This window comes from Pan troglodytes, chromosome 1 (assembly GCF_028858775.2).
Source record: "Pan troglodytes isolate AG18354 chromosome 1, NHGRI_mPanTro3-v2.0_pri, whole genome shotgun sequence".
Taxonomy (NCBI): Eukaryota; Metazoa; Chordata; class Mammalia; order Primates; family Hominidae; genus Pan; species Pan troglodytes.
This window is the reverse complement of record NC_072398.2, coordinates 104,277,834-104,298,931: the sequence shown is the minus strand read 5'-3', so window position 1 is coordinate 104,298,931 and position 21,098 is coordinate 104,277,834.

The following is a 21,098-nucleotide window of genomic DNA, read 5'->3' as shown; positions in this document are numbered from 1 at the left end:
TCTCCACGTGCAGATTCTACAAAAAGAGAGTTTCCAAACTGCTCTGTCAAAGGGAATGTTCAACTCTGTGACTTGAATGCAATCATCCCAAAGTAGTTTCTGAGAATGCTTCTATCTAGTTTCTACGGGAAGATATTTCCTTTTCCACCACAGGCCTCGAAGCCCTCCAAATGTCCACTCGCAGATTCTAGAAAAAGAGTGTTTCAAAGCTTCTCTCTCCAAAGGAAAGTTCAACTCTGAGAGTTGAATGCAAACATGACAAGGAAGTTTCTGAGAATGCTTCTGTTTAGCTTTTCTGGGAAGATTATCCCGTTTCCAACCAAACCTTCAAATAGGTCCAAACATCCACTTGCAGATTCCACAGAAAGAGTGTTTGGAAACTGCTGTTAGAAAGGGAACCTTCAGCTCTGTGAGGTGAATGCAATCATCACAAGGAAGTTTCTGACAATGCTTCTCTCTAGTTTTTAGGTGACGATAATTCGTTTTCCACCACAGGCCTGAGAGCTCTCCAAATGTCCACTTGCAGACACTACGAAAAGAATGTTTCAGAACTGCTCTATGAAAAGCAATGTGAAAGTCTGTGAGTTGAACACAAACATCACAGAGAAGTTTCAGATAATGCTTCTGTTTAGTTGTTATGTGAAGATATTCCCGTTTGCAAAGAAATCTTCACAGAGGTCCACATATCCACTTGCAGATTCCACAAAAAGAGAGTTTCAAAAATGCTCCATCCATAGGAGTGTTCAACTCTGTGAGTTGAATGCGTTCATCACAGCGAAGTTTCTGAGAAGGCTTCTGTCTAGATTTTATGTGAAGATATACCCGTTTCAAACGAAGGCCACAGAGTGGTCCAAATATCCACTTGCAGATCCTACAAAAAGAGTGTTTCAAACCTGAACTATCAACGGAAGTTTCAACTCTGGGATTTGAATGCAAACATCACAAAGAATTTTATTAGAATGCTTCTGTTTAGTTAGGTGCAGTTATCCCGTTTCAAACGAAATCCTCAGAGAGGTCCAAATATCCAATTGCAGATTCTACAAAAAGTGTGTTTCAAACCTGCTCCATCCAAAGGAATGTTCAGCTCTGTGAGTTAAACTCAATCATCACAAAGTATTTTCTGAGAATGCTTCCCTCTAGTTTTTATATGAAGCTATTCCCTTTACTATCATAGGCCTCAAAGAGGTGCAATTATCCACTTGCAGTTTCTATAAAAAGAGTGTTTCAAACCTCAACAATCAAAGAAAGGTTCAACACTGTGAGTTGAATGCAAACATCACGAAGAAAGTTCTGAGAATGCTTCTGTTCAGTTCTGTGCGGTTTATCCCGTTTCCAACGAAATCCTCAGAGAGGTACAAGTATCCACTTGCAGTTTCTACAAAAAGAGTGTTTCAAACCTGAACTATCAAAGAAAGATTCAACAGTCTGAGTGGAATGCAAACATCAGGAAGAAAGTTCTGAGAATGCTTCTGTTTAGTTCTGTGCGGTTTATCCCGTTTCCAACGAAATCCTCAGAGAGGTCCAAATATCCACTTGCAGATTCTACAACAAGTGTGTTTCGAAACGGCTCCCTCCAAAGGAATGTTCAGCTCTGTGAGTTACACTCAGTCGTCACAATGTGTTTTCTGAGAATGCTACTGTCTAGTTTTTATATGAAGGTATTTCCTCTACTCCAATAGGCCTCAAAGCGGTCCATATCTCCACTTGCAGATTCTACAAAAAGAGAGTTTCCAAACTGCTCTGTCAAAGGGAATGTTCAACTCTGTGACTTGAATGCAATCATCCCAAAGTAGTTTCTGAGAATGCTTCTATCTAGTTTCTACGGGAAGATATTTCCTTTTCCACCACAGGCCTCCAAGGCCTCCAAATGTCCACTCGCAGATTCTAGAAAAAGAGTGTTTCAAAGCTTCTCTCTCCAAAGGAAAGTTCAACTCTGTGAGTTGAATGCAAACATGACAAGGAAGTTTCTGAGAATGCTTCTGTTTAGCTTTTCGGGGAAGATTATCCCGTTTCCAACGAAACCTTCAAATAGGACCAAATATCCACTTGCAGATTCCACAGAAAGAGTGTTTGGAAACTGCTGTTAGAAAGGGAACCTTCAGCTCTGTGTGGTGAATGCAATCATCACAAAGAAGTTTCTGACAATGCTTCTCTCTAGTTTTTAGGTGACGATAATTCGTTTTCCACCACAGGCCTGAGAGCTCTCCAAATGTCCACTTGCAGACACTACGAAAAGAATGTTTCAGAACTGCTCTATGAAAAGCAATGTGAAAGTCTGAGAGTTGAACACAAACATCACAGAGAAGTTTCAGAGAATGCTTCTGTTTAGTTTTTATGTGAAGATATTCCCTTTTGTAAAGAAATCTTCACAGAGGTCCACATATCCACTTGCAGATTCCACAAAAAGAGTGTTTCAAAAATGCTCCATCCATAGGAGTGTTCAACTCTGTGAGTTGAATGCGTTCATCACAGCGAAGTTTCTGAGAAGGCTTCTGTCTAGATTTTATGTGAAGATATACCCGTTTCAAACGAAGGCCACAGAGTGGTCCAAATATCCACTTCCAGATCCTACAAAAAGAGTGTTTCAAACCTGAACAATCAACGGAAGCTTCAACTCTGGGATTTGAATGCAAACATCTCAAAGAAGTTTCTGAGAATGCTTCTGTTTAGTTAGGTGCAGTTATCCCGTTTCCAAAGAAATCCTCAGAGAGGTCCAAATATCCACTTGCAGATTCTACAAAAAGTGTGTTTCAAACCTGCTCCATCCAAAGGAATGTTCAGCTCTGTGAGTTAAACTCAATCATCACAAAGTATTTTCTGAGAATGCTTCCCTCTACTTTTTATATGAAGCTATTCCGTTTACTATCATAGGCCTCAAAGAGGTGCAAGTATCCACTTGCAGTTTCTACAAAAAGAGTGTTTCAAACCTGAACTATCAAAGAAAGGTTCAACACTGTGAGTTGAATGCAAACATCGGGAAGACAGTTCTGAGAATGCTTCTGTTTAGTTCTGTGTGGTGTATCCCGTTTCCAACGAAATCCTCAGAGAGGTCCAAATATCCACTTGCAGATTCTACAACTCGTGTGTTTCGAAACGGCTCCCTTCAAAGGAATGTTCAGCTCTGTGAGTTACACTCAGTCATCACAATGTGTTTTCTGAGAATGCTACTGTCTAGTTTTTATATGAAGTTATTTCCTCTACTCCAATAGGCCTCAAAGCGGTCCATATCTCCACTTGTGGATTCTACACAAAGAGAGTTTCCAAACTGCTCTGTCAAAGGGAATGTTCAACTCTGTGACTTGAATGCAATCATCCCAAAGTAGTTTCTGAGAATGCTTCTAACTAGTTTCTACGGGAAGATATTTCCTTTTCCACCACAGGCCTCCAAGGCCTCCAAATGTCCACTCGCAGATTCTAGAAAAAGAGTGTTTCAAAGCTTCTCTCTCCAAAGGAAAGTTCAACTGTGTGAGTTGAATGCAAACATGACAAGGAAGTTTCTGAGAATGCTTCTGTTTAGCTTTTCTGGGAAGATTATCCCGTTTCCAATGAAACCTTCAAATAGGTCCAAATATCCACTTGCAGATACCACAGAAAGAGTGTTTGGAAACTGCTGTTAGAAAGGGAACCTTCAGCTCTGTGAGGTGAATGCAATCATCACAAAGAAGTTTCTGACAATGCTTCTCTCTAGTTTTTAGGTGACGATAATTCGTTTTCCACCACAGGCCTGAGAGCTCTCCAAATGTCCACTTGCAGACACTACGAAAAGAATATTTCAGAACTGCTGTATGAAAAGCAATGTGAAACTCTGTGAGTTGAACTCAAACATCACAGAGAAGTTTCAGATAATGCTTCTGTTTAGTTTTTATGTGAAGATATTCCCGTTTGCAAAGAAATCTTCACAGAGGTCCACATATCCACTTGCAGATTCCAGAAAAAGAGAGTTTCAAAAATGCTCCATCCATAGGAGTGTTCAACTCTATGAGTTGAATGCGTTCATCACAGCGAAGTTTCTGAGAAGGCTTCTGTCTAGATTTTATGTGAAGATATACCCGTTTCAAACGATGGCCACAGAGTGGTCCAAATATCCACTTGCAGATCCTACAAAAAGAGTGTTTCAAACCTGAACTATCAACGGAAGGTTCAACTCTGGGATTTGAATGCAAACATCACAAAGGAGATTCTGAGAATGCTTCTGTTTAGTTAGGTGCAGTTATCCCGTTTCCAACGAAATCCTCAGAGAGGTCCAAGTATCCAATTGCAGATTCTACAAAAAGAGTGTTTCAAACCACAACAATCAAAGAAAGGTTCAACACTGTGAGTTGAATGCAAACATCACGAAGAAAGTTCTGAGAATGCTTCTCTTCAGTTCTGTGCGGTTTATCCCGTTTCCAACGAAATCCTCAGAGAGATACAAATATCCACTTGCAGTTTCTACAAAAAGAGTGTTTCAAAGCTGAACTATCAAAGAAAGCTTCAACACTGTGAGTTGAATGCAAGGATTACGAAGAAAGTTCTGAGAATGCTTCTGTTCACTTCTGTGTGGTTTATCAAGTTTCCAACGAAATCCTCAGAGAGGTGAAAGTATCCACTTGCAGTTTTTACAAAAAGAGTGTTTCAAACCTGAACTATCAAAGAAAGGTTCAACACTGTGAGATGAATGCAAACATCAGGAAGAAAGTTCCAAAAATGCTTCTGTTTAGTTGTGTGCGGTTTATCCCGTTTCCAACGAAATCATCATAGAGGTCCAAATATCCACTTGCAGATTCTCCAGAAAGTTTGTTTCAAACCTACTCCATCCAAAGGAATGTTCAGCTCTGTGAGTTAAACTCAATCATCACAAAGTATTTTCTGAGAATGCTTCCCTCCAGTTTTTATATGAAGTTATTCCCTTTACTGACATAGGCCTCAAAGAGGTGCAGTTATCCACTTGCAGTTTGTACAAAAAGAGTGTTTCAAACCTAAACTATCAAAGAAAGGTTCAACACTGTGAGTTGAATGCAAACATCAGGAAGAAAGTTCTGAGAATGCTTCTGTTTAGTTCTGTGCGGTTTATCCCGTTTCCAACGAAATCCTCAGAGAGGTCCAAATATCCACTTGCAGATTCCACAGAAAGAGTGTTTGGAAACTGCTGTTAGAAAGGGAACCTTCAGCTCTGTGAGTTGAATGAAATCATCACAAAGAAGTTTCTAACAATGCTTCTCTCTAGTTTTTAGGTGACGATAATTCGTTTTCCACCACAGGCCTGAGAGCTCTCCAAATGTCCACTTGCAGACACTACGAAAAGAATGTTTCAGAACCGCTCTAAGAAAAGCAATGTGAAATTCTGTGAGTTGAACACAAACATCACAGAGAAGTTTCAGAGAATGCTTCTGTTTAGTTTTTATGTGAAGATATACCCATTTGCGAAGAAGTCTTCACATTGGTCCTATCCACTTGCAGATTCCACAAAAAGAGAGTTTCAAAACTGCTCTATCCATAGGAGTGTTCAACTCTGTGAGTTGACGGCGTTCATCACAGCGAAGTTTCTGAGAAGGCTTCTGTCTAGATTTTACGTGAAGATATACCCGTTTCAAACGAAGGCCACAGAGAGGTCCAAATATCCACTTGCAGATCCTACAAAAAGAGTGTTTCAAACCTGAACTATCAACGGAAGGTTCAACTCTGGGATTTGAATGGAAACATCACAAAGAAGTTTCTGAGAATGCTTCTGTTTAGTTAGGTGCAGTTATCCCGTTTCCAAAGAAATCCACAGAGAGGTCCAAATATCCACTTGCAGATTCTCCAAAAAGTGTGTTTCAAACCTGCTGCATCCAAAGGAATGTTCAGCTCTGTGAGTTAAACTCAATCATCACAAAGTATTTTCTGAGAATGCTTCCCTCTAGTTTTTATATGAACCTATTCCCTTTACTATCATAGACCTCAAAGACGTGCAGTTATCCACTTGCAGTTTCTACAAAAAGAGTGTTTCAAACCTGAACTATCAAAGAAAGGTTAAACACTGTGAGTTGAAAGCAAACATCACGAAGAAAGTTGTGAGAATGCTTCTGTTCAGTTCTGTGCGGTTTATCCCGTTTCCAACGAAATCCTCAGAGCGGTGCAAGTATCCACTTGCAGATTCCACAGAAAGAGTGTTTGGAAACTGCTGTTAGAAAGGGAACCTTCAGCTCTGTGAGTTGAATGCAATCATCACAAAGAAGTTTCTGACAATGCTTCTCCAGTTTTTAGGTGACGATAATTTGTTTTCCACCACAGGCCTGAGAGCTCTCCAAATGTCCACTTGCAGACACTACGAAAAGAATGTTTCAGAACTGCTCTATGAAAAGCAATGTGAAACTCTGTGAGTTGAACACAAACATCACAGAGAAGTTTCAGAGAATGCTTCTGTTTAGTTTTTATGTGAAGATATACCCATTTGCGAAGAAGTCTTCACATTGGTCCTATCCACTTGCAGATTCCACAAAAAGAGAGTTTCAAAACTGCTCTATCCATAGGAGTGTTCAACCTTGTGAGTTGAATGCGTTCATCACAGCGAAGTTTCTTAGAAGGATTCTGTCTAGATTTTCTGTGAAGATATACCCGTTTCAAACGAAGGCCACAGAGTGGTCCAAATATCCACTTGCAGATCCTACAAAAAGAGTGTTTCAAACCTGAACTATCAACGGAAGGTTCAACTCTGTGATTTGAATGCAAATATCACAAGGAAGTTTCTGAGAATGCTTCTGTTTAGTTAGGTGCAGTTATCCCGTTTCCAACGAACTCCTCAGAGAGGTCCAAATATCCACTTGCAGATTCTCCAAAAAGTGTGTTTCAAACCTGCCCCATCCAAAGGAATGTTCAGCTCTGTGAGTTAAACTCAATCATCACAAAGTATTTTCTGAGAATGCTTCCCTCTAGTTTTTATATGAAGCTATTCCCTTTACTATCATAGGCCTCAAAGAGGTGCAGTTATCCACTTGCAGTTTCTACAAAAAGAGTGTTTCAAACCTGAACTATCAAAGAAAGGTTCAACACTGTGAGTTGAATGCAAACATCACGAAGAAAGTTGTGAGAATGCTTCTGTTCAGTTCTGTGCGGTTTATCCCGTTTCCAACGAAATCCTCAGAGAGGTCCAAATATCCACTTGCAGATTCCACAGAAAGAGTGTTTGGAAACTGCTCTTAGAAAGGGAACTTTCAGCTCTGTGAGTTGAATGCAATCATCACAAGGAAGTTTCTGAAAATGCTTCTCTCTAGTTTTTAGGTGACGATAATTCGTTTTCCACCACAGGCCTGAGAGCTCTCCAAATGTCCACTTGCAGACACTACGAAAAGAATGTTTCAGAACTGCTCTATGAAAAGCAATGTGAAACTCTGTGAGTTGAACACAAACATCACAGAGAAGTTTCAGAGAATGCTTCTGTTTAGTTTTTATGTGAAGATATACCCATTTGCGAAGAAGTCTTCACATTGGTCCTATCCACTTGCAGATTCCACAAAAAGAGAGTTTCAAAACTGCTCTATCCATAGGAGTGTTCAACTCTGTGAGTTGAATGCGTTCATCACAGCGAAGTTTCTGAGAAGGCTTCTGTCTAGATTTTATGTGAAGAAATACCCGTTTGAAACGAAGGCCACAGAGTGGTCCAAATATCCACTTGCAGATGCTACAAAAAGAGTTTTTCAAACCTGAACTATCAACGGAAGGTTCAACTCTGGGATTTGAATGCAAACATCACAAAGGAGTTTCTGAGAATGCTTCTGTTTAGGTAGGTGCAGTTATCCCGTTTCCAGCGAAATCCTAGAGAGGTCCAAATATCCACTTGCAGATTCTCCAAAATGTGTGTTTCAAACCTGCTCCATCCAAAGGAATGTTCAGCTCTGTGAGTAAAACTCAATCATCACAAAGTATTTTCTGAGAATTCTTCCCTCTAGTTTTTATATGAAGCTATTCCCTTTACTATCATAGGCCTCAAAGAGGTGCAGTTATCCACTTGCAGTTTCTACAAAAAGAGTGTTTCAAACCTGAACTATCAAAGAAAGGTTCAACACTGTGAGTGGAATTCAAACATCACGAAGAAAGTTCTGAGAATGCTTCTGTTCAGTTCTGTGCGGTTTATCCCGTTTCCAACGAAATCCTCAGAGAGGTGTAAGTATCCACTTGCAGTTTCTAGAAAAAGAGTGTTTCAAACCTGAACTATGAAAGAAAGGTTCAACACTGTGAGTTGAAGGCAAATATCAGGAGGAAAGTTCTGAGAATGCTTCTGTTTAGTTCTGTGCGGTTTATCCCGTTTCCAACGAAATCCTCAGAGAGGTCCAAATATCCACTTGCAGATTCCACAGAAAGACTGTTTGGAAACTGCTTTTAGAAAGGGAACCTTCAGCTCTGTGAGTTTAATGAAATCATCACAAAGAAGTTTCTAACAATGCTTCTCTCTAGTTTTTAGGTGACGATAAATCGTTTTCCACCACAGGCCTGAGAGCTCTCCAAATGTCCACTTGCAGACACTACGAAAAGAATGTTTCAAAACTGCTCTATGAAAAGCAATGTGAAACTCTGTGAGTTGAACACAAACATCACAGAGAAGTTTCAGAGAATGCTTCTGTTTAGTTTTTATGTGAAGATATACCCATTTGCGAAGAAGTCTTCACATTGGTCCTATCCACTTGCAGATTCCACAAAAAGAGAGTTTCAAAACTGCTCTATCCATAGGAGTGTTCAACTCTGTGAGTTGAATGCGTTCATCACAGCGAAGTTTCTGAGAAGGCTTCTGTCTACATTTTCTGTGAAGAAATACCCGTTTCAAACGAAGGCCACAGAGTGGTCCAAATATCCACTTGCAGATGCTACAAAAAGAGTGTTTCAAACCTGAACTATCAACGGAAGGTTCAACTCTGGGATTTGAATGCAAACATCACAAAGGAGTTTCTGAGAATGCTTCTGTTTAGTTAGGTGCAGTTATCCCGTTTCCAACGAAATCCTAGAGAGGTCCAAATATCCACTTGCAGATTCTCCAAAATGTGTGTTTCAAACCTGCTCCATCCAAAGGAATGTTCAGCTCTGTGAATAAAACTCAATCATCACAAAGAATTTTCTGAGAATGCTTCCCTCCAGTTTTTATATGAAGCTATTCCCTTTACTATCATAGGCCTCAAAGAGGTGCAGTTATCCACTTGCAGTCTCTACAAAAAGAGTGTTTCAAACCTGAACTATCAAAGAAAGGTTCAACACTGTGAGTTGAATGCAAGCATGACGAAGAAAGTTCTGAGAATGCTTCTGTTCAGTTCTGTGCGGTTTATCCCGTTTCCAACTAAATCCTCAGAGAGGTGCAAGTATCCACTTGCAGTTTCTAGAAAAAGAGTGTTTCAAACCTGAACTATCAAAGAAAGGTTCAAGACTGTGAGTTGAATGCAAATATCAGGAGGAAAGTTCAGAGAATGCTTCTGTTTAGTTCTGTGTGGTTTATCCCGTTTCCAACGAAATCCTCAGAGAGGTCCAAATATCCACTTGCAGATTCCACAGAAAGAGTGTTTGGAAACTGCTGTTAGAAAGGGAACCTTCAGCTCTGTGAGGTGAATGCAATCATCACAAAGAAGTTTCTGACAATGCTTCTCTAGTTTTTAGGTGACGATAATTTGTTTTCCACCACAGGCCTGAGAGCTCTCCAAATGTCCACTTGCAGACAGTACGAAAAGTATGTTTCAGAACTGCTCTATGAAAAGCAATGTGAAACTCTGTGAGTTGAACACAAACATCACAGAGAAGTTTCAGAGAATGCTTCTGTTTAGTTTTTATGTGAAGATATACCCATTTGCGAAGAAGTCTTCACATTGGTCCTATCCACTTGCAGATTCCAGAAAAAGAGACTTTCAAAACTGCTCTCTCCATAGGAGTGTTCAACTCTGTGAGTTGAATGCGTTCATCACAGCGAAGTTTCTGAGAAGGCTTCCGTCTAGATTTTATGTGAAGAAATACCCGTTTCAAACGAAGGCCATAGAGTGGTCCAAATATCCACTTGCAGATCCTACAAAAAGAGGGTTTCAAACCTGAACTATCAACGGAAGGTTCAACTCTGGGATTTGAATGCAAACATCACAAAGGAGTTTCTGAGAATGCTTCTGTTTAGTTAGGTGCAGTTATCCCGTTTCCAACGAAATCCTAGAGAAGTCCAAATATCCACTTGCAGATTCTCCAAAATGTGTGTTTCAAACCTGCTCCGTCCAAAGGAATGTTCAGCTCTGTGAGTTAAACTCAATCATCACAAAGTGTTTTCTGAGAAAGTTGCCCTCTAGTTTTCATATGAAGGTATTCCCTTTACTATCATAGGCCTCAAAGAGGTGCAGTTATCCACTTGCAGTTTCTACAAGAAGAGTGTTTCAAACCTGAACTATCAAAGAAAGGTTCAACACTGTGAGTTGAATGCAAACATCACGAAGAATGTTCTGAGAATGCTTCTGTTTAGTTCTGTGCGGTTTATCCCGTTTCCAACGAAATCCTCAGAGAGGTCCAAATATCCACTTGCAGATTCCACAGAAAGAGTGTTTGGAAACTGCTCTTAGAAAGGGAACTTTCAGCTCTGTGAGTTGAATGCAATCATCACAAAGAAGTTTCTGACAATGCTTCTCTCTAGTTTTTAGGTGACGATAATTCGTTTTCCACCACAGGCCTGAGAGCTCTCCCAATGTCCACTTGCAGACACTACGAAAAGAATGTTTCAGAACTGCTCTATGAAAAGCAATGTGAAACTCTGTGAGTTGAACACAAACATCACAGAGAAGTTTCAGAGAAGGCTTCTGTTTAGTTTTTATGTGAAGATATACCCATTTGCCAAGAAGTCTTCACATTGGTCCTATCCACTTGCAGATTCCACAAAAAGAGAGTTTCAAAACTGCTCTATCCATAGGAGTGTTCAACTCTGTGAGTTGAATGCGTTCATCACAGCGAAGTTTCTGAGAAGGCTTCTGTCTAGATTTTATGTGAAGAAATACCCGTTTGAAACGAAGGCCACAGAGTGGTCAAAATATCCACTTGCAGATGCTACAAAAAGAGTGTTTCAAACCCGAACTATCAACGGAAGGTTCAACTCTGGGATTTGAATGCAAACATCACAAAGGAGTTTCTGAGAATGCTTCTGTTTAGTTAGATGCAGTTATCCCGGTTCCAACGAAATCCTATAGAGGTCCAAATATCCACTTGCAGATTCTCCAAAATGTGTGTTTCAAACCTGCTCCATCCAAAGGAATGTTCAGCTATGTGAGTAAAACTTAATCATCACAAAGTATTTTCTGAGAATGCTTCCCTCTAGTTTTTATATGAAGCTATTCCCTTTACTATCATAGGCCTCAAAGAGGTGCAGTTATCCACTTGCAGTTTCTACAAAAAGAGTGTTTCAAACCTGAACTATCAAAGAAAGGTTCAACACTGTGAGTGGAATGCAAACATCACGAAGAAAGTTCTGAGAATGCTTCTGTTCAGTTCTGTGCGGTTTATCCCGTTTCGAACGAAATCCTCAGAGAGGTGTAAGTATCCACTTGCAGTTTCTAGAAAAAGAGTCTTTCAAACCTGAACTATCAAAGAAAGGTTCAACACTGTGAGTTGAAGGCAAATATCAGGAGGAAAGTTCTGAGAATTCTTCTGTTTAGTTCTGTGCGGTTTATCCCGTTTCCAACGAAATCCTCAGAGAGGTCCAAATATCCACTTGCAGATTCCACAGAAAGAGTGTTTGGAAACTGCTTTTAGAAAGGGAACCTTCAGCTCTGTGAGTTTAATGAAATCATCACAAAGAAGTTTCTAACAATGCTTCTCTCTAGTTTTTAGGTGACGATAAATCGTTTTCCACCACAGGCCTGAGAGCTCTCCAAATGTCCACTTGCAGACACTACGAAAAGAATGTTTCAAAACTGCTCTATGAAAAGCAATGTGAAACTCTGTGAGTTGAAAACAAAGATCACAGAGAAGTTTCAGACAATGCTTCTGTTTAGTTTTTATGTGAAGATATACCCATTTGCGAAGAAGTCTTCACATTGGTCCTATCCACTTGCAGATTCCACAAAAAGAGAGTTTCAAAACTGCTCTATCCATAGGAGTGTTCAACTCTGTGAGTTGAATGCGTTCATCACAGCGAAGTTTCTGAGAAGGCTTCTGCCTAGATTTTACGTGAAGAAATACCCGTTTCAAACGAAGGCCACAGAGTGGTCCAAATATCCACTTGCAGATGCTACAAAAAGAGTGTTTCAAACCTGAACTATCAACGGAAGGTTCAACTCTGGGATTTGAATGCAAACATCACAAAGGAGTTTCTGAGAATGCTTCTGTTTAGTTAGGTGCAGTTATCCCGTTTCCAACGAAATCCTAGAGAGGTCCAAATATCCACTTGCAGATTCTCCAAAATGTGTGTTTCAAACCTGCTCCATCCAAAGGAATGTTCAGCTCTGTGAGTAAAACTCAATCATCACAAAGTATTTTCTGAGAATGCTTCCCTCCAGTTTTTATATGAAGCTATTCCCTTTACTATCATAGGCCTCAAAGAGGTGCAGTTATCCACTTGCAGTTTCTACAAAAAGAGTGTTTCAAACCTGAACTATCAAAGAAAGGTTCAACACTGTGAGTTGAATGCAAGCATGACGAAGAAAGTTCTGAGAATGCTTCTGTTCAGTTCTGTGCGGTTTATCCCGTTTCCAACGAAATCCTCAGAGAGGTGCAAGTATCCACTTGCAGTTTCTAGAAAAAGAGTGTTTCAAACCTGAACTATCAAAGAAAGGTTCAAGACTGTGAGTTGAATGCAAATATCAGGAGGAAAGTTCAGAGAATGCTTCTGTTTAGTTATGTGTGGTTTATCCCGTTTCCAACGAAATCCTCAGAGAGGTCCAAATATCCACTTGCAGATTCCACAGAAAGAGTGTTTGGAAACTGCTGTTAGAAAGGGAAACTTTAGCTCTGTGAGTTGAATGCAATCATCACAAAGAAGTTTCTGACAATGCTTCTCTCAAGTTTTTAGGTGACGATAATTCGTTTTCCACCACAGGCCTGAGAGCTCTCCAAATGTCCACTTGCAGACAGTACGAAAAGAATGTTTCAGAACTGCTCTATGAAAAGCAATGTGAAACTCTGTGAGTTGAACACAAACATCACAGAGAAGTTTCAGAGAATGCTTCTGTTTAGTTTTTATGTGAAGATATACCCATTTGCGAAGAAGTTTTCACATTGGTCCTATCCACTTGCAGATTCCAGAAAAAGAGACTTTCAAAACTGCTCTATCCATAGGAGTGTTCAACTCTGTGAGTTGAATGCGTTCTTCATAGCTAAATTTCTGAGAAGGCTTCTGTCTAGATTTTATGTGAAGAAATACCCGTTTCAAAGGAAGGCCACAGAGTGGTACAAATATCCACTTGCAGATCCTACAAAAAGAGTGTTTCAAACCTGAACTATCAACAGAAGGTTCAACTGTGGGATTTGAATGCAAACCTCACAAAGGATTTTGTGAGAATGCTTCTGTTTAGTTGGGTGCAGTTATCCCGTTTCCAACGAAATCCTCAGAGAGGTCCAAATATCCACTTGCAGATTCCACAGAAAGAGTGTTTGGAAACTGCTGTTAGAAAGGGAACCTTCAGCTCTGTGAGTTGAATGCAATCATCACAAAGAAGTTTTTGACAATGCTTCTCTCTAGTTTTTAGGTGACGATAATTCGTTTTCCACCACAGGCCTGAGAGCTCTCCAAATGTCCACTTGCAGACACTACGAAAAGAATATTTCAGAACTGCTCTATGAAAAGAAATGTGAAACTCTGTGAGTTGAACACAAACACCACAGAGAAGTTTCAGAGAATGCTTCTGTTTAGTTTTTAAGTGAAGATATACCGATTTGCCAAGAAGTCTTCACATTGGTCCTATCCACTTGCAGATTCCACAAAAAGAGAGTTTCAAAACTGCTCTATCCATAGGAGTGTTCAACTCTGTGAGTTGAATGCGTTCTTCACAGCGAAGTTTCTGAGAAGGCTTCTGTCTAGATTTTATGTGAAGAAATACCCGTTTCAAAGGAAGGCCACAGAGTGGTCCAAATATCCACTTGCAGATCCTACAAAAAGAGTGTTTCAAACCTGAATTATCAACGGAAGTTTCAACTCTGGGATTTGAATGCAAACATCACAAAGGATTTGCTGAGAATGCTTCTGTTAAGTTAGGTGCAGTTATCCCGTTTCCAACGAAATCCTCAGAGAGGTCCAAATATCCACTTGCAGATTCTCCAAAATGTGTGTTTCAAACCTGCTTCATCCGAAGGAATGTTCAGCTCTGTGATTTAAACTCAATCATCACAAAGTATTTTCTGAGAATGCTTCCCTCTAGTTTTTATATGAAGTTATTCCCTTTACTATCTTAGGCCTCAAAGAGGTGCAGTTATCCACTTGCAGTTCCTACAAAAAGAGTGTTTCAAACCTGAACTATCAAAGAAAGGTTCAACACTGTGAGTTGAATGCAAACATCACGAAGAATGTTCTGAGAATGCTTCTGTTCATTTCTGTGCGGTTTATCCCGTTTCCAACGAAATCCTCAGAGAGGTGCAAGTATCCACTTGCAGTTTCTAGAAAAAGAGTGTTTCAAACCAGAACTATCAAAGAAAGGTTCAACACTGTGAGTTGAATGCAAATATCAGGAGGAAAGTTCAGAGAATGCTTCTGTTTAGTTCTGTGTGGTATATCCCGTTTCCAACGAAATCCTCAGAGAGGTCCAAATATCCACTTGCAGATTCTACAGAAAGAGTGTATGGAAACTGCTGTTAGAAAGGGAACCTTCAGCTCTGTGAGTTGAATGCAATCATCACAAAGAAGTTTCTGACAATGCTTCTCTAGTTTTTAGGTGACGATAATTTGTTTTCCACCACAGGCCTGAGAGCTCTCCAAATGTCCACTTGCAGACAGTACGAAAAGAATATTTCAGAACTGCTCTATGAAAAGCAATGTGAAACTCTGTGAGTTGAACACAAACATCACAGAGAAGATTCAGAGAATGCTTCTGTTTAGTTTTTAAGTGAAGATATACCGATTTGCCAAGAAGTCTTCACATTGGTCCTATCCACTTGCAGATTCCACAAAAAGAGAGTTTCAAAACTGCTCTATCCATAGGAGTGTTCAACTCTGTGAGTTGAATGCGTTCATCACAGCCAAGTTTCTGAGAAGGCTTCTGTCTAGATTTTATGTGAAGAAATACCCGTTTCAAACGAAGGCCATAGAGTGGTCCAAATATCCACTTGCAGATCCTACAAAAAGAGTGTTTCAAACCTGAACTATCAACGGAAGGTTCAACTCTGGGATTTGAATGCAAACATCACCAAGGAGTTTCTGAGAATGCTTCTGTTTAGTTAGGTGCAGTTATCCCGTTTCCAACGAAATCCTCAGAGAGGTCCAAATATCCACTTGCAGATTCTCCAAAATGTGTGTTTCAAACCTGCTCCATCCAAAGGAATGTTCAGCTCTGTGAGTTAAACTCAATCATCACAAAGTGTTTTCTGAGAATGTTTCCCTCTAGTTTTCATATGAACGTATTCCCTTTACTATCATAGGCCTCAAAGAGGTGCAGTTATCCACTTGCAGTTTCTACAAAAAGAATATTTCAAACCTGAACTATCAAAGAAAGGTTCAACACTGTGAGTTGAATGCAAACATCACGAAGGATGTTCTGAGAATGCTTCTGTTTAGTTCTGTGCGGTTTATCCCGTTTCCAACGAAATCCTCAGAGAGGTCCAAATATCCACTTGCAGATTCCACAGAAAGAGTGTTTGGAAACTGCATTTAGAAAGGGATCTTTCAGCTCTGTGAGTTGAATGCAATCATCACAAAGAAGTTTCTGACAATGCTTCTCTCTAGTTTTTAGGTGACGATAATTCGTTTTCCACCACAGGCCTGAGAGCTCTCAAAATGTCCACTTGCAGACACTACGAAAAGAATGTTTCAGAACTGCTCTGTGAAAAGCTATGTGAAACTCTGTGCGTTGAACACAAAGATCACAGAGAAGTTTCAGAGAATGCTTCTGTTTAGTTTTTATGTGAAGATATAACCATTTGCGAAGAAGTCTTCACATTGGTCCTATCCACTTGCAGATTCCACAAAAAGAGAGTTTCAAAACTGCTCTATCCATAGGAGTGTTCAACTCTGTGAGTTGAATGCGTTCATCACAGCGAAGTTTCTGAGAAGGCTTCTGTCTAGATTTTATGTGAAGAAATACCCGTTTGAAACGAAGGCCACAGAGTGGTCAAAATATCCACTTGCAGATGCTACAAAAAGAGTGTTTCAAACCCGAACTATCAACGGAAGTTTCAAATCTGGGATTTGAATGCAAACATCACAAAGGAGTTTCTGAGAATGCTTCTGTTTAGTTAGGTGCAGTTATCCCGTTTCCAACGAAATCCTAGAGAGGTCCAAATATCCACTTGCAGATTCTCCAAAATGTGTGTTTCAAACCTGCTCCATCCAAAGGAATGTTCAGCTCTGTGAGTAAAACTCAATCATCACAAAGTATTTTCTGAGAATGCTTCCCTCTAGTTTTTATATGAAGCTATTCCCTTTACTATCATAGGCCTCAAAGAGGTGCAGTTATCCACTTGCAGTTTCTACAAAAAGAGTGTTTCAAACCTGAACTATCAAAGAAAGGTTCAACACTGTGAGTGGAATGCAAACATCACGAAGAAAGTTCTGAGAATGCTTCTGTTCAGTTCTGTGCGGTTTATCCCGTTTCGAACGAAATCCTCAGAGAGGTGTAAGTATCCACTTGCAGTTTCTAGAAAAAGAGTCTTTCAAACCTGAACTATCAAAGAAAGGTTCAACACTGTGAGTTGAAGGCAAATATCAGGAGGAAAGTTCTGAGAATGCTTCTGTTTAGTTCTGTGCGGTTTATCCCGTTTCCAACGAAATCCTCAGAGAGGTCCAAATATCCACTTGCAGATTCCACAGAAAGAGTGTTTGGAAACTGCTTTTAGAAAGGGAACCTTCAGCTCTGTGAGTTTAATGAAATCATCACAAAGAAGTTTCTAACAATGCTTCTCTCAAGATTTTAGGTGACGATAAATCGTTTTCCACCACAGGCCTGAGAGCTCTCCAAATGTCCACTTGCAGACACTACGAAAAGAATGTTTCAAAACTGCTCTATGAAAAGCAATGTGAAACTCTGTGATTTGAACACAAAGATCACAGAGAAGTTTCAGAGAATGCTTCTGTTTAGTTTTTATGTGAAGATATACCCATTTGCGAAGAAGTCTTCACATTGGTCCTATCCACTTGCAGATTCCACAAAAAGAGAGTTTCAAAACTGCTCTATCCATAGGAGTGTTCAACTCTGTGAGTTGAATGCGTTCATCACAGCGAAGTTTCTGAGAAGGCTTCTGTCTAGATTTTACGTGAAGAAATACCCGTTTCAAACGAAGGCCACAGAGTGGTCCAAATATCCACTTGCAGATGCTACAAAAAGAGTGTTTCAAACCTGAACTATCAACGGAAGGTTCAACTCTGGGATTTGAATGCAAACATCACAAAGGAGTTTCTGAGAATGCTTCTGTTTAGTTAGGTGCAGTTATCCCGTTTCCAACGAAATCCTAGAGAGGTCCAAATATCCACTTGCAGATTCTCCAAAATGTGTGTTTCAAACCTGCTCCATCCAAAGGAATGTTCAGCTCTGTGAGTAAAACTCAATCATCACAAAGTATTTTCTGAGAATGCTTCCCTCCAGTTTTTATATGAAGCTATTCCCTTTACTATCATAGGCCTCAAAGAGGTGCAGTTATCCACTTGCAGTTTCTACAAAAAGAGTGTTTCAAACCTGAACTATCAAAGAAAGGTTCAACACTGTGAGTTGAATGCAAGCATGACGAAGAAAGTTCTGAGAATGCTTCTGTTCAGTTCTGTTCGGTTTATCCCGTTTCCAACGAAATCCTCAGAGAGGTGCAAGTATCCACTTGCAGTCTCTAGAAAAAGAGTGTTTCAAACCTGAACTATCAAAAAAAGGTTCAAGACTGTGAGTTGAATGCAAATATCAGGAGGAAAGTTCAGAGAATGCTTCTGTTTAGTTATGTGTGGTTTATCCCGTTTCCAACGAAATCCTCAGAGAGGTCCAAATATCCACTTGCAGATTCCACAGAAAGAGTGTTTGGAAACTGCTGTTAGAAAGGGAAACTTTAGCTCTGTGAGTTGAATGCAATCATCACAAAGAAGTTTCTGACAATGCTTCTCTCAAGTTTTTAGGTGACGATAATTCGTTTTCCACCACAGGCCTGAGAGCTCTCCAAATGTCCACTTGCAGACAGTACGAAAAGAATGTTTCAGAACTGCTCTATGAAAAGCAATGTGAAACTCTGTGAGTTGAACACAAACATCACAGAGAAGTTTCAGAGAATGCTTCTGTTTAGTTTTTATGTGAAGACATACCCATTTGCGAAGAAGTTTTCACATTGGTCCTATCCACTTGCAGATTCCAGAAAAAGAGACTTTCAAAACTGCTCTATCCATAGGAGTGTTCAACTCTGTGAGTTGAATGCGTTCTTCATAGCTAAGTTTCTGAGAAGGCTTCTGTCTAGATTTTATGTGAAGAAATACCCGTTTCAAAGGAAGGCCACAGAGTGGTACAAATATCCACTTGCAGATCCTACAAAAAGAGTGTTTCAAACCTGAACTATCAACAGAAGGTTCAACTGTGGGATTTGAATGCAAACCTCACAAAGTATTTTGTGAGAATGCTTCTGTTTAGTTGGGTGCAGTTATCCCGTTTCCAACGAAATCCTCAGAGAGGTCCAAATATCCACTTGCAGATTTCACAGAAAGAGTGTTTGGAAACTGCTGTTAGAAAGGGAACCTTCAGCTCTGTGAGTTGAATGCAATCATCACAAAGAAGTTTTTGACAATGCTTCTCTCTAGTTTTTAGGTGACGATAATTCGTTTTCCACCACAGGCCTGAGAGCTCTCCAAATGTCCACTTGCAGACACTACGAAAAGAATATTTAAGAACTGCTCTATGAAAAGCAATGTGAAATTCTGTGAGTTGAACACAAACACCACAGAGAAGTTTCAGAGAATGCTTCTGTTTAGTTTTTAAGTGAAGATATACCGATTTGCCAAGAAGTCTTCACATTGGTCCTATCCACTTGCAGATTCCACAAAAAGAGAGTTTCAAAACTGCTCTATCCATAGGAGTGTTCAACTCTGTGAGTTGAATGCGTTCTTCACGGCGAAGTTTCTGAGAAGGCTTCTGTCTAGATTTTATGTGAAGAAATACCCGTTTCAAAGGAAGGCCACAGAGTGGTCCAAATATCCACTTGCAGATCCTACAAAAAGAGTGTTTCAAACCTGAATTATCAACGGAAGGTTCAACTCTGGGATTTGAATGCAAACATCACAAAGGATTTGCTGAGAATGCTTCTGTTAAGTTAGGTGCAGTTATCCCGTTTCCAACGAAATCCTCAGAGAGGTCCAAATATCCACTTGCAGATTCTCCAAAATGTGTGTTTCAAACCTGCTTCATCCGAAGGAATGTTCAGCTCTGTGATTTAAACTCAATCATCACAAAGTATTTTCTGAGAATGCTTCCCTCTAGTTTTTATATGAAGTTATTCCCTTTACTATCATAGGCCTCAAAGAGGTGCAGTTATCCACTTGCAGTTCCTACAAAAAGAGTGTTTCAAACCTGAACTATCAAAGAAAGGTTCAACACTGTGAGTTGAATGCAAACATCATGAAGAATGTTCTGAGAATGCTTCTGTTCATTTCTGTGCGGTTTATCCCGTTTCCAACGAAATCCTCAGAGAGGTGCAAGTATCCACTTGCAGTTTCTAGAAAAAGAGTGTTTCAAACCTGAACTATCAAAGAAAGGTTCAACACTGTGAGTTGAATGCAAATATCAGGAGGAAAGTTCAGAGAATGCTTCTGTTTAGTTCTGTGTGGTATATCCCGTTTCAAACGAAATCCTCAGAGAGGTCCAAATATCCACTTGCAGATTCTACAGAAAGAGTGTATGGAAACTGCTGTTAGAAAGGGAACCTTCAGCTCTGTGAGTTGAATGCAATCATCACAAAGAAGTTTCTGACAATGCTTCTCTAGTTTTTAGGTGACGATAATTTGTTTTCCACCACAGGCCTGAGAGCTCTCCAAATGTCCACTTGCAGACAGTACGAAAAGAATATTTCAGAACTGCTCTATGAAAAGCAATGTGAAACTCTGTGAGTTGAACACAAACATCACAGAGAAGATTCAGAGAATGCTTCTGTTTAGTTTTTAAGTGAAGATATACCGATTTGCCAAGAAGTCTTCACATTGGTCCTATCCACTTGCAGATTCCACAAAAAGAGAGTTTCAAAACTGCTCTATCCATAGGAGTGTTCAACTCTGTGAGTTGAATGCGTTCATCACAGCCAAGTTTCTGAGAAGGCTTCTGTCTAGATTTTATGTGAAGAAATACCCGTTTCAAACGAAGGCCATAGAGTGGTCCAAATATCCACTTGCAGATCCTACAAAAAGAGTGTTTCAAACCTGAACTATCAACGGAAGGTTCAACTCTGGGATTTGAATGCAAACATCACCAAGGAGTTTCTGAGAATGCTTCTGTTTAGTTAGGTGCAGTTATCCCGTTTCCAACGAAATCCTCAGAGAGGTCCAAATATCCACTTGCAGATTCTCCAAAATGTGTGTTTCAAACCTGCTCCATCCAAAGGAATGTTCAGCTCTGTGAGTTAAACTCAATCATCACAAAGTGTTTTCTGAGAATGTTTCCCTCTAGTTTTCATATGAACGTATTCCCTTTACTATCATAGGCCTCAAAGAGGTGCAGTTATCCACTTGCAGTTTCTACAAAAAGAGTATTTCAAACCTGAACTATCAAAGAAAGGTTCAACACTGTGAGTTGAAAGCAAACATCACGAAGGATGTTCTGAGAATGCTTCTGTTTAGTTCTGTGCGGTTTATCCCGTTTCCAACGAAATCCTCAGAGAGGTCCAAATATCCACTTGCAGATTCCACAGAAAGAGTGTTTGGAAACTGCATTTAGAAAGGGATCTTTCAGCTCTGTGAGTTGAATGCAATCATCACAAAGAAGTTTCTGACAATGCTTCTCTCTAGTTTTTAGGTGACGATAATTCGTTTTCCACCACAGGCC